General features: G+C 33.6%; 1 protein-coding gene across 2 annotated transcripts in view; it reads left to right on the top strand.

The window, feature by feature from the left end:
* LOC129957244 (motor neuron and pancreas homeobox protein 1-like) overlaps positions 1–13,722 on the top strand; it is a 90,384-nt gene that overhangs the window by 35,694 nt on the left and 40,968 nt on the right. The window lies entirely within an intron of this gene.

The following is a 13,722-nucleotide window of genomic DNA, read 5'->3' as shown; positions in this document are numbered from 1 at the left end:
CTTTTTCTTTGTTTTCTTTAAACAATTAAAGCGCCATGATAATTAACTTTTCATCAACCGATTAAAAAATGGGCTTTTAATTAACTTATCTAATGATTTATCTCCTCGCTAATTAATTTTTGACTTTATCATTAATTAAGGGGATTTAAAAATCTATTGAGCTATTTTTGGTTAGGCAATCTTTCATTATAGCTGAAGTAGAGATTAAATGTTTATCCAGCTTTTTTTCCCCTTTAAATCTTCATTTTTTTAAGTCAGATTTATTTATTAGAATATTAAACATTTTAATTTTTTATATTCATTTTTAAACAACATATGCTAAAGAAGAACACAGTTTTGCTTACTTAGATTAGGTGTAAGTGAAGTTTAGTTTATGACGTCATTTCAGAATTCTTCCAGATCTAATTTTTAGAAATTGCTACATCATTTTAGGATTTTGAGATATTAAATAATGTTCCAAGAAATTTAAATTCACTTCCTTAATGTCCAAAAATCAAGCTTTGTTTCAAGAAACGGTTATTTTTGTCTGATGGCATATAAAATGTTCATTTCTTTCTTTCAGATTGTTCGCGTCTTTTTTATTTTTATATTATTCCTGCATTTATTTTTCGTGGCATACGATACACATAGGAAAATATGAAATAAATCCAAATCACTGATTATTTAAAGGCCACGGTGGCCTGATGGTAAGGTCTCGGCTTGTGAGCCGTATGGTTTCAAGTTCGAGACCCGATTCCACCGAAGAACCGTCGTGTAAGGGGGTCTATTGCACGTTAAATCCATCATGCCAAACGTCCTCCCGCTGGTGTGGAGAGGGGGGTGCCAGCTCAGGTGTCATCCTCGTCATCTGACCGCGGTTCAAAATGACGAGGTCCGTCCCAAAATATCCCTAGTGTTGCTTTACAACGGGACGTTAATATAACTAAACTAAACACTGATTATTTAATAATTAGTTAATTATTTCATCAGTTTTAATTACGTTATAAAGTCTGAATACTGTGTAATGGAATAGAAGTAAGAACTATCGCTATTTTATATACTTCCATTTTTCAATTTAAAACGGTGCTGAAGTGTTAAAATGCTGATATCTTTTGGAGAAAAGCTCATTTATTGGCAGACATTCCCCGATTATATTTCTGCAAATAATAAAGGAGAATAAGTTTATAGCTTGGCGCTTCACAGAATAGCTTGTTTGACTTAATATTTACAATATTTGGCACAGATATACTTTAAAGGGTGGAAATGTATATCTTGGAGAGGCCTTTATGGAATTTAATTGTTAATTAAGTATTGATATTTTGGAATGAGAAAATAATTAAAAATTAAGCATTTTTTTAAGTTAATTCCTTAATATATTAATGCTTATAACTGATTTTACTGAAAGTTTTAATGCCTAATTAGATTAATAAAAGTAAAAGCGTGTCTTCACTTTTCAACAATGTCTATATGATAAGTATCTTTTTGCACCATTAGCTTTAAAATATTTCATTTTTTTTATTCACTGTAACATTCTCCGTTTCCCAGTACTGATAAGACATTTACAGCCAGCTGTGCCGTCGCTGTTAATTACTAAACTCCTCGAGATAGCCAGATGGTGGATCTTTCCACCTGGGTGGTTTCGCATCTGTTCATTAGCGGCTCCAGTGAAAGACCACATGTGGGAATTCCTCGTCCAAGGGATATTGATTGTACCTTCAAAGAGAAAGAGGTGTCCAAACATCTGGATGCTAAATGTTTCTCATTGTGAAAGGACTAGGATAACTCCGTGTTCTAGAATAGTCAGTTATGAAAGGTGCATCATTAAAAGGACCTTCCCACGACCGACTGGCGCCACTGAGGGAGCATATTGCTGAACCCCGATTGGCCGAAAGAGAGCTCAAATGACCAATGTAAATTAAGAGGCGGAGATTGTCGCCGAAATAAAATGCGGAGATATTTTTGAGGGGAGAGGAGAAGAAACGAATTGCAGGAGACTGTTGGACTATGTCCACGAGTTCGGAGTCCGAGAACTACCCCTTGGAGTGGTCCTGTTGACTACTAACCTGTTAGTTCCCGGTGGTGTTGTTTCTAGGTATTGATGGAGAACTGAGTTTCAAGATAAACCTTCGACTTCGTCTGTTGTGTCTCTTACTACAGGTGTAAATAACTATTTATTTAACCAAGATTAGAACAAGTTGTTCTTTTGTATATATAGGGCTGTAAAATAATGAATTGTCTGGAAATTCTGCTTCGTTATTTGATCAGTCTAGATCAAGACATTATAACAATTTTTATTTTCTTGTATACAAAGTATAGAAAAAATACTGCAATCGCCAAAAAATTCTAATTCGAAATTTTGATGAATATTCATATTTTGGACCTCCCTGTTTGTCTATATGTCCTTACGTTTGTCTTTTTGTCATAAAGATAACTCAAATTTGATATACGCTCATTACAAATTTATAGATTCCTGGCAAATTTTGAGCAAAATTCATTGAGAGGAAGTCTGTCTGTCCAGTTGTTCGAATATAAGTTAGCATGATACTACAAAATGAGGAAAGGTATGATGGATGAAATTCGGCAAGCAAATTTAACCTCTATGTTGAAGACACGTATCGAATTTTGAGCCAAACCGAATATGTTTGAACGTTTCTGTGCATGTATCTTCAGAAGCATGTAAAGGCGGTAACTCAAAGTCGCAATAACTAAAATATATCAAGTTAGGTATGCGATTTTGTGACTGTAAGTGCAGTTTTGTGTCACATTTTTGTTTCAATCGATTGGGAAGAACACCACTAAAAACTAAATCAGATTTTCGATTTTTTAAAGTTATATTAACGTTCCCTTTTAAAGCAACACTAACGCTATTCTGGGACGGACCTCGTAATTTTGAACCTCGGTCAGATGACGAGGACTACACCTGAGCTGGCACTCCTCTCTCCACACCACGCCACACCGGCGGGAGAACGTTTAATGTGCCCCAGACCCGCTTACACGACGGTTCCTCGGTGGAATCGGGTCTCGAACCTGAAATCTTCCGGTTCCGAAGCCAAGACCTTACCACCAGACCACCGCGGCCCTCCGATTTTCGATACTTCAAGCCTTATGATAGGAATTAACCACCAAACAACTCGCCAAAGATGACACGATAAATTAAGAAATAATGCTAAATTCACGTCAAAGATTAATATTTCTTAACTATTTTTACTCCCCGCCAAGCAAGAGGCTGTTTGAAATAACTCCTTTATTAGAGAGTATGTGAAAAAGTTTTGGGTAGACCACTTCCCTGGTTTATAGATGCCATTGATTTCATTTAAAAATAACATCATATTAGTTAGTCTATATTAATAATAGACAGTATGTCAGCCATCGAACTCTCCAACCCGCCACGAAAGCACACGGATTTAAACCATAAAAAATGAATGACCGGACCGCCGCAACAGCAACATTGGCGGGAACTGTGGTTGAGTCCTAAGGGCCATCACCGGCTATGGTACAACCCTCCCCGAAGGAAGTACGTCCCGTCATCGATGGGAGCAGTCAGATCTCCCACCTATTAGTGTACCCTGCAGGGTGGTGTGATCCAACCACCATGCCGGAAGCATCTCATCCTCATTACGAGGTGCCCCCCGGGGGGGATTAACAATAGACGGTAAAGAAAAATTCATTCTTAAGACTACAATATCACACAGGATGAATATAAAATCTTGCCCCGATTCTAAAAATTTATTGAGCAAAAAATTTGTAGACACCTTAAAAATTACACCACCAATTAGATTAGAATGTTTGAGCATGAGATCTCTTTTAGACCGAAAAATACCAATATGCCATTCTAGTTCGCACCATAGAATGTCCAACTATTAATATGAAACACGATATGCAGCATTTTTTTTTATCCTAGCTTTCAATGTTTGATTATCATGAAATGTTTGTTGAAGACATCCATACCAATGTCTAAATTCTATTTGAAAAGAAATGATTGATTCCATTTCCATTCCATGGAATCCCAGAAATTTCTCCTTTTCTCTCATTAAATTTATTTCAATGAAAATTTAAAGTTCCTTTACGCTTACATGTATGTCTTAGATTCTCTTGGTGTTCAATAAAAGAGAATTAGTTCTTACACTCCCTTCTCAACAATCCCTAAAACCAACCCCCACTTACCATTTCGCTGACCAACCCTAAAGAATTGCATTGCAATTCTTTTGGCATCATTACACGTTCCAAAATCACATCGCTCTCTCGCCATATAGTTACGCCTTTCTACTAGTAATTTATTACTAAAAATAAAATTATTTCAAATTGCACGAATTGCTAACATTAACTTCTCTTCAACTGCTAAAGAATAACTCAAATTCTAAAATAAAAATTTTCTTTTAACAGCGATGTGATAAATGTAAATGTTAGAAAGCAAAAAGTATAAAATTTTAAGATATAGAAATCAAAATCGAATTTAGTTCTTTTTACCTGTTTTGATCAGATGTATTTTATCAAAAAGGGTAAACATAATAATAACATTGAGATAATAGTAAAGGATGGCAAGTATTAAAAAGATTAATTTAGTCATGTCAATCAACTTTGATGATATTATTACAAAAAGATGACATATTATTTCAAATTATACTTGAGTAATTAAAAGGGCACTTCGAGGGATTAGCTATACTTCAAAAATGGCGTAATTGGCGACAAAAATTAATGATGCTTGGATAGTTTAGAAAATTTGTTATGTGAACAAAAATGTATAAACCTTTTTTTCATTCCATTTGGATCTTATAAATAATTATTCAACACTTTCATTCGACCTTAATTTTTATTTTGTACGATTTCGATGTAAAATCTAAGCCGTTCAATTTAAACTCATTTTTTCGTTTTATACAATTTAAAAAAAATAGAGTTGTCACAAATTTTTTCCGCTTTGGCGAGCATGTAAACAATTTGAACGTGCAAGTTGTTGCCAAATCACGATTGAAAAATTTTGCTAGAACTTGCGTCTGTATGAGAATTATGTATATATAATAAAAAAAAATCTTTTTGATGATATAAATTTTTCGTCGTATATTTTCTATTTTGAACAATTTAAAAAAAATATTTTAAGCGTGTTTTACAAAAATATATTTCATTATTGAAGTGAAACTCAAATCGTTTTCGTTCTTGCTACTAGTATTTTATCCAGTCTTTTTCGCCCATTCTTGTTGATCGAGATATTTGTGATTCAGGTTATTATTATTTAAATTGAGTTGGTTGCAATATAAAGTATGCTTTTGATAGAATTTTTGAAATTATTTTGCAGATTCAAACAATTGTGAAAAAGGGCCCCTTTATAAACACTGCTGATCTTTCTTGTAATATAATTGGATGCTTAGAATTATTGATATGTAAATGTGTTGCATAATTAACAAAAATGTCCGATTTCAAAAACATTAAGAATTATTTGCCTTTTAAAATTTGACGTTAAAATCATTTTATTGAATAAGCCATTAACATCAAATTACGAAAGAAAATATTTCATTGAAATTTTCAACAACTTTGAATTCCGAAGAGTCAGTTTGTCGCCAACGTTGGCCAATGAAAAATAATGATTAAATTCCACAGCTGAGTTAAAGCTGTAACACTACATACTCTGAAAATTAATTTACTTACGTTTGGATGTGTATAAAGAATTTTAAAGAGAATATTAAAATTAGCACCTTATATGAGATTAGGTTGAACAATCTTTTTTGAGTAATGGAAAGTATTTAAAACTGTTATTGCTTCGCATTATAACTGTTGCATTAATGCAATTCTTATGCAATTTCTGTTGAAGTGACAACCAATTCTAATATTTATAGAATTGTGCTAAAAATAATAAAAAAATCTTCAAGAAGAGTACTATGTTATGACAAAAATTTTGTATTACCATCTTCAAGAATTATTTCATACTTTTTGTAATCAAGGTAAGATTTTGTGCTTACTCTGTATATTTTTTTTCTGAGAAGAAAGCTTTTAACATTTTTGTTTTGCCTCCTAGATTTTTGACAAAAAAATCAATTCTGCATTTTTGGAAAATGCTAATGAAAAAATTCTTTGAATATAACTTAATTTTTTGTTTTATTAATCCGGATTCATAATTTTTTTCTCCCAAAAAGGATAGGGGAAAAAAACTGCTAAGGTTTGCGTTAATTGTTTTTATTAAAACGACTTTCCTATGGATTATAACTGCGAAAATATGCATAAAATGATATTTATTTTGAATAAGTCTTAGTCAGCTGTTTTCTTCTTTCACTTTCATTGAACCTATGAAATCGAATAGACCTTTAATTTGTTTATTATTGTTCAGTAAAAATATATTAAACTATCTTATTGCTTACAGCGTCATGCTGAAAGATCGGTATTTAATTAAATTCATATAATGCAAATTTTGAAAAACCTACACTCTTGTTGCAGAATTCTCTCTCTTATGTTCCTTAAAAATAGCTATAAGTGACGATAAAAATCTTACAACAAAGCTTCATAAAATTCAAGCAATTGTGAAAAACACTTTTATTTTAATATAATGTTAGGAAAAAAAAATTATGTGACACAACAAAGAGTTAATAATTTGTTGTAAAAACTTCACAAGTAGGCTCGTAATCTGTTGTATTTAACTGGTCATTCCAAACCCTATTCCTCTGATGTCACCAGAATTTAAAGGATTTTTCTTTCAGTTGATTTACTAAAGCTTTTCTTCCTTCGACCTCCTCGGTTTTATCAAGCCCAACTCTCTCTCCCTAGCTAACACCCCCTCATTCACAAACTGAATGCGTTTCTCGCCCGTATCACGTTAATGCAATTAACCTCCTGAGCCCCCGAAAAGAAATAAAAAAAGTACAAAGAAGCGCCCCCTACAGTGCCTCCAGGGGAAAAAAAATTACCACAGGTTCTTTGAGAGCGAAACCTTGAATAAGTCTCGGAGAATGGAAGTGGCAGGGGCGATAATCACAAAAAGAACCCACCTTCCATTTAATCTAATACTAGACGGGGGAGGGAGAGAAAAGCGGGAAGAGTATACCAAACGATAAATTCCTCGTCGGTTCCAGCTAATAAGAACTGGAGCTTTTCCTAAGTGGCCCACCCCAAAAAACACCACATACTCTTTTATGAGTCCACCAAAACCCGCCGAGATCTGTTTTTCTTGGACCTTTTCGCCGGAAGAATCTATTGTTAACAAAAGCTTTTATTATCCGCACCGTACACAATGAGGTGCCATTGGTTCGTTCCTTTTCAGTGGCTACAATTTGATTGGCGAAGACTTTCCACCGAGGTTTTTATACCAACCCATAACATCTCGAGGAGTTCGGTATAAATGTGACGATAACCGTGCCGGGAGTATGTCGTTTTCGCGGACGGACAATGTTTTTTCTTCGCCTGTTAAGCCCCTTGTCAGAAGATTAAGTTTACGCCGTTGGGAATAAGGGGATGACGGGGCGTGGGAGGGTGAGGGTGTTTTTTCAAAGGACCGGGGACGTATTTTACCACCTGAGTCTCTGGGGAACAGGGCCTGTGAAGAACTCAGAGGGCTATTAGGTCCACGACCCAGCTGTGTAGCGTAGATTCGTCAACAGTACTTTCTTGATTGGGGGCTGATTTCTGCAGTAATGCGAGGTTTTTGCAATTCTTTTTTGTCCCGCCCTTAACTAGGCTCCTAGGGGCGATTCGGAGTTCGTTTTATAGTCAGAGAGAATTTTATAAACCGTATAAAGGATAATACGGCCTTTCTTTGCCGAGTGGTTTTGATTGTTAGGTCAAACACAGGGCGGTAGAGTGGTATTGCTTCTAGTTGTTGTTATTTGTTCGTTTTTTATCTGAAGGGAATTTTTGCTTTAGTGATTTCGCTTGGAAAAAGGTTCTGTCTTTTGAAAAAAGTGACATAACACGGAAAGTTGAAAAAAAAAAAAGTTGAATATGTTTTTGCATTTTAATTTTGCATATATGAATTATGCCGCTTTAAGTTCCTAATTATTTTGATCTCATAGCTTCAAGATGAGAAAAATTTTCAATGTCAATCGCAGTGAATAAATTAACTTTCTTTGAGTTAATTCAAATCTTTGAAATCTTTAGATTATGTTACCTTTAAAAATTTAAGAAATTACACATATTAACAAGATGGTCTGGTTTGGAGCCGTTCATGAAAAAGGAAAGAACTAATGCGAACAATTGGAGCATAAAGGGATCTTGTAATTAGAATTGGAAAATGAGAGGTTCGAAAAATTTTGTGAGTGTGGTGTTAGTTAAAGCGTCTTCCTTGCCATTTTAACTCTGATTTACAATGATGAAGTTTGTCCTGAAATAACCTTTGATCAACTTCAAAACCCGGAGCTGATTTATCTAAATCGAATAAATGTTACTGATCTTTAGCAGGAATATTGGCGCCAAGCATATTAAATCCTTTGGAATCATGGTAAATAATCGAAATAGAATACTTATAATGATGAGGCCTTCAGCAGGAATATTATGCCATCAAACATATTTAATCCTTTATAAATGTAAGTTATTTCGATAATTTTAGGTCTTAGAATATTATGCCACCAAGCATAATCAATCCTTTGGAATCATGGCAATTAATCGAAATAACCTACGATTATAATGATGAGATTTTAAGCTGGAACGTTATGCCTTTACGTATATTCAAAATTTTGGAATCGGAACAATTAACAGATATAGTCTACGTTTATAATGCTAAGATCTTTGGCAGGAATATTATGTCACCAAGCATATTCAATCCTTTAGAATCATGATAACTAATCGAAATAGCCTACATTTATAATGCTGAGATCTTTAGGAGGAATGTTAAGCCATCAATCATATCCAATTCATTATAATAATCTTTAGGAGGAATGTTATGCCACCAATCATATTCACTCCATTATAATCATCTTTAGGAGGAATGTTATGCCACCAATCATATTCAATCCATTATAATCATAGCAATTAATTTAAATAGCTTACGTTATAATATTGAGGTCTTTAGCAAGAATATTATGTCACCAAGCACATTCAGTTCTTTGGAATAAGGGCAATGAATCAAAATAGTTTACATTTATAATGGTGTTTTTAGTAGATATGTGATGCCACTAAGTATATAGAATTATGATAACTAGTCGAAATAGCCTACATTTATAATACTGAGATCTTTTAGCATGCCACCAAACATATTTAATCCTCTGGAATCATGGCAGCCAATAGAAATAGACTACGTTTATAATGATAAGGTACTTATTTATATACTCCAAAGATTTGGGAGTTCTAGATGAAACGTTCTATTCTATAGAGTGCCAACACGAGCACAGGCACATGCATATTCTCTCGATTGATTAGTAACGATAACACAATTTACTTTTTACTAAACCTAATTTAAAATAGAGAAATTTAGTTCATTAAAATCATGTTCTTAGACCAATGGTTTCCCAATTTCTACTGCCATTTCTGTAAGAGTTATTAATTCAATTTTTTTATTAATATTTTAAGAATTAGATTTCTTTAGTCGCCATTTTTTAAAAAATTTGTTCAATTCCTAATTTTTGAGAAGTAATAACGATTATAACTGGTTTCAAGTTCATTTCTCCAAGTTATATCGTTACTTATTTAAACAGTCAGCAGTTTGTGCAATACTTGTGGTTCACCTGGGAAAATTTGTACAGTGGCAAATTCATTTAATTTGAAGTTATTTTAAAGTCGTTGTGACCTAATGAGAAGACATAGCCTTTGGGGATATAATGTTCAAGGCTCAAAACCAGACTTCCTCGAAAACTCAAAGCGGATGCGAATTTGATGCATATAAAATTCGGCGGGAAAAATTGTCCTCTTATTGGTATGACACGAAGTTTTGAGAGAGGGTGCCAGTACAGGCATTGGGAGGTTCGTCCCAGAATATACTTAATATTCATTCCAAACGTGATAATATAATTAAACAGAAGTCATTAAATTAATGAATTTATTAGAGTAAATTGTAGCTCAACAAATTTCTTCTCTGTACGTATAAATAACAAAGTTTACTACTTGTTTTAAAACTACGTAAAGGCCATCATTTTCGATATCGGTCCAAATTTATCCAGATGGCAATCCGGATTTGACATTTCCCCCTTTTCTTAATAGAGAATTAGTATTAAATAATATATTAATTAAATTTAAAACGGGATTGTGATTTTTTTTAAATTGACTTCATATTAACCTAATGCAACGCTGCTAATTTCCATTTTTTTTTCAATCCAATCAAATTTATGCGCGAGCTTTAGATTACAAATTGAATGTATAATATTTGCAAATATAGCTTTTTCAAATCCAGTACCTCTTGCGAGTTCGCAAATTGTACAGACTAGGTCTATGGCAAAGGATACCGACGTGCTCTGATTGGTTTAAGCCTTGGCATCTTTTTGGCAATGTTTTGCCAAAAAAATACCATACCGAAATATAATTTTATAAAAATAAATAAAATTTGTGAATCCCCCCTCCCCCTATTTTTTACGGTTCACATGTCATTAATCTGGAACACATATACAGCAGAAAAGATCAAATCCTGAAACCTAAATTCAAGAAATATAAAAATTACAATTTATTAAAAAAAAAAATTGTGCGCGTTTCTTCTTACTATTATTTTGATGTAACTAAAAAAATTTAGCTACGAAATCACATATTCCGTTACAGCTTAAATATTTATACGTTTTGCTCATTAAGTAATCATCTCCCCATATGTAGCTGATGGGAAAGTAACAAACGTTCAGCAACAAGTTTCAATGACTGCATAAATTTTGTAATAAAGGCACGAAAATCATAGAAAAATAAGAATTATTTTATTGCCGCATCATATGTTGAGTCATTACTTTCATTTAGTTTTTATACTTCTGTGCATAAACAACATTAGTTACTTGTATTGCTAGTATTATTAGTAATATTTATAATTATTATTAATAATTTGTATTAGTAGTATTACTTGTAATATTTAGAGAAAACAATTATATTAATAAAAATTTGATCGTGTTGATATTCACTCGTATCTTCCATAAAACTAATGAAAGGTACATGGTTTGAGCCAAATAAGCGAAAACTACACTATTATGAGTACAAAACATTGCCAAAAAGAGGCCAAGGCTTATACCAATCGGAGCACGTCGGTATGCTTTGCCATAGACTTAGTCTGTACAATTTGTGAACTCGCGTACCTCTTCGGTTTCTCTTTTTAACATTTATTCATTTAGTATCTTTACAATAAGCTGTATTACCTGATCCTTCTTTTTTACTTTCTGGTAATCAAAATATTGAGAATGAATTGTAATCCTAGAAAAATTCGAACTTGACGAATCTCCACATTCAAGACCTCCCTGATCTCGAAAAACACGTTTTTGGAAAATGTCCGTCTGTCTACCTGTGACAAAGATAACTCAAAAACGTTTTGAGCTAGTCGGAAGAAATTTGGTATACGGTCTCTACAACAAATTTGCAGATTTCTGTAAAGTTTTGAATAAAGTCAGCCATCTGACTCTCTGACGCGCCACGAAGGCACACGGATTTAAACCAAAAAACTGAATGACCGGACCGCCGCAACAGCAACACTGGCGGGAACTGGTTGAGTCCTAAGGGTCATCACCGGCCACAGTACAACCCTCCCCGAAGGAAGTACGTCCCGTCATCGATGGGAGGAGTCGGATCCCTCACCTATTTGTGTACCCTCCAGGGTGGCGAGAACCAACCATCATGCCGGAAGCCTCTCATCCTCATTTCGAGGTGCCCCCCCCCCGGGGGATTCATAAAGTTTTGAGTAAAAGCTATTCAAAAGAAGTGCAGCTGTTCGATTATAAGTTAACAGGAAAATTACAAAACGAGGAGAACCAGATAGATAAAATTCAATACGCAGATTTTACATCGCGGACACCTATAATTTTGTGGCAAATCCTACAAGGAATTAATCGTCTCTCTTTCTGTACTTTCAGAAGCATTTAAACCCGATTCTTCAAAAACGAGGGGATTTAAATATAATCAAGAGATTTGTCACGAGATTTTGTGACTACAAGTGCAGTTTTATGTCAAATTTTTATTTCAATAGTTCCGGAAAAACGCGTCGAAAACACAATTTCGATTTATGAATACCATTAACTGCATACCAGAAATTAGTCACCAAAGTTCACATGATACATTCAGCAAAAATGATGAATTCACGCCAAAAGTTAATATTTTGTAACTATTGTACGCCAATGCCATGTAAGGCGTTCTTTGGCATGTCAAGTTTATTAGAGAGTATGAAGAGACTACTCCTTCCGGTTAGTTGTAACAAAAGTCTTATGAGGAAGTGTCGTTGCCAGTAATATACATATTGTTTCCTCTCAAGATAATTTTAACCAAGCGAGATTATGACAATGAAGTGTTAAGCTTTTATAATCAAACTTTGCTCACGTCAACTACTTGTTAGAGAATCAAGCTCCAATTTTTGTTTCCTCGACAGAACACAAATCTCTCTTGAAATTTAGATTTCTTTTTTCTTATCTTTCCTTCCAAAGCGATAGCATAGCATCCTTTCATATCAACGTCTAGCGTCTCTAATTAGCACTTTATATTTCGCTTAAACTTAGTTGGAGCGCGATGGCTTGGTGGTTTCGGTTTCAGAATAAGAAGGTTTGATATTGACATATGTCGCCAGAACTGACCTTTAGCCAACTAGGAAGTTGGTTATCAATGAGACACCTCATCAGAATTCTATATATATTCTGTTTGTGATTGTCAACTGTGCTAAAAAATCTTTTTATTCTGCGCGCGAAAGCGACAACTGAATAACACAACGAATCTAATGGCTGAAATTTAGAATGTAATTATAACTCCAAAATTGTATATTTATTAAATATCTTACAAAATCCATTTACAGGATGTATATTTATTAAATATCTTACAAAATCCATTTACAGGATGTATATTTATTAAATATCTTACAAAATCCATTTACAGGATGTATATTTATTAAATATCTTACAAAATCCATTTGCAGGATGTATATTTATTAAATATCTTACAAAATCCATTTGCAGGATGTATATTTATTAAATATCTTACAAAATCCATTTACAGGATGTATGTCTGTCTTTTCGCAGTTTGGCATTTGAACACAATAAATCCAGGACTATAATGTTTAAATTTAGCATATTGTTTTCCCAGAGCAGTACACGTGTACCAAACTCTAAATTCCTTCAAAAATTGAATATCTGTCTATGTGCGGGCATGTGAACACTATAAATAAAAAACACAAAACGCTAGGCAAATGAAATTTGGTATCTGATCTGTTCATCATACTTTGAGATAAATTTGGATTGTTTAAAATACTACATGTTTTGGATTCAAATTAAAGAGAAAAATACTTACATACAGGTTGTCCATTCAAGTCTTTCTACCTCACATTAACTTGAGAACAACGACAACTATGCCATAAACTTGGTGTCTAGCTATTATAAAATGACCAGATACTACACGGCGAAATCGGTTACTGAAAATAAATGGGTGTGCGTTCCTATATTGAAAAGGACACAAGATGCAGAAAAAAGTCAATTACAAAATTGTATTATATCTTCGGTTGAATACCTTGAACGCAGTAATACTAAGGGGGGAAAAAACGTGTAAAACGCGCATTTTTTGTCGCATTTTTCAACATTCTTACAATAGAAAAGCATTAGAAACAAAACACAAGAACTATCAGAAAATATTTTTATTTTTGGCCTGTCTCATCAGAGACGACATTTATTGTTCAAA

The sequence above is a fragment of the Argiope bruennichi genome, chromosome 11 (genome assembly GCF_947563725.1).
Source record: "Argiope bruennichi chromosome 11, qqArgBrue1.1, whole genome shotgun sequence".
Taxonomy (NCBI): Eukaryota; Metazoa; Arthropoda; class Arachnida; order Araneae; family Araneidae; genus Argiope; species Argiope bruennichi.
Note: the sequence above shows the minus strand (reverse complement) of the source record. Positions and strands in the feature narration are given on the sequence as shown.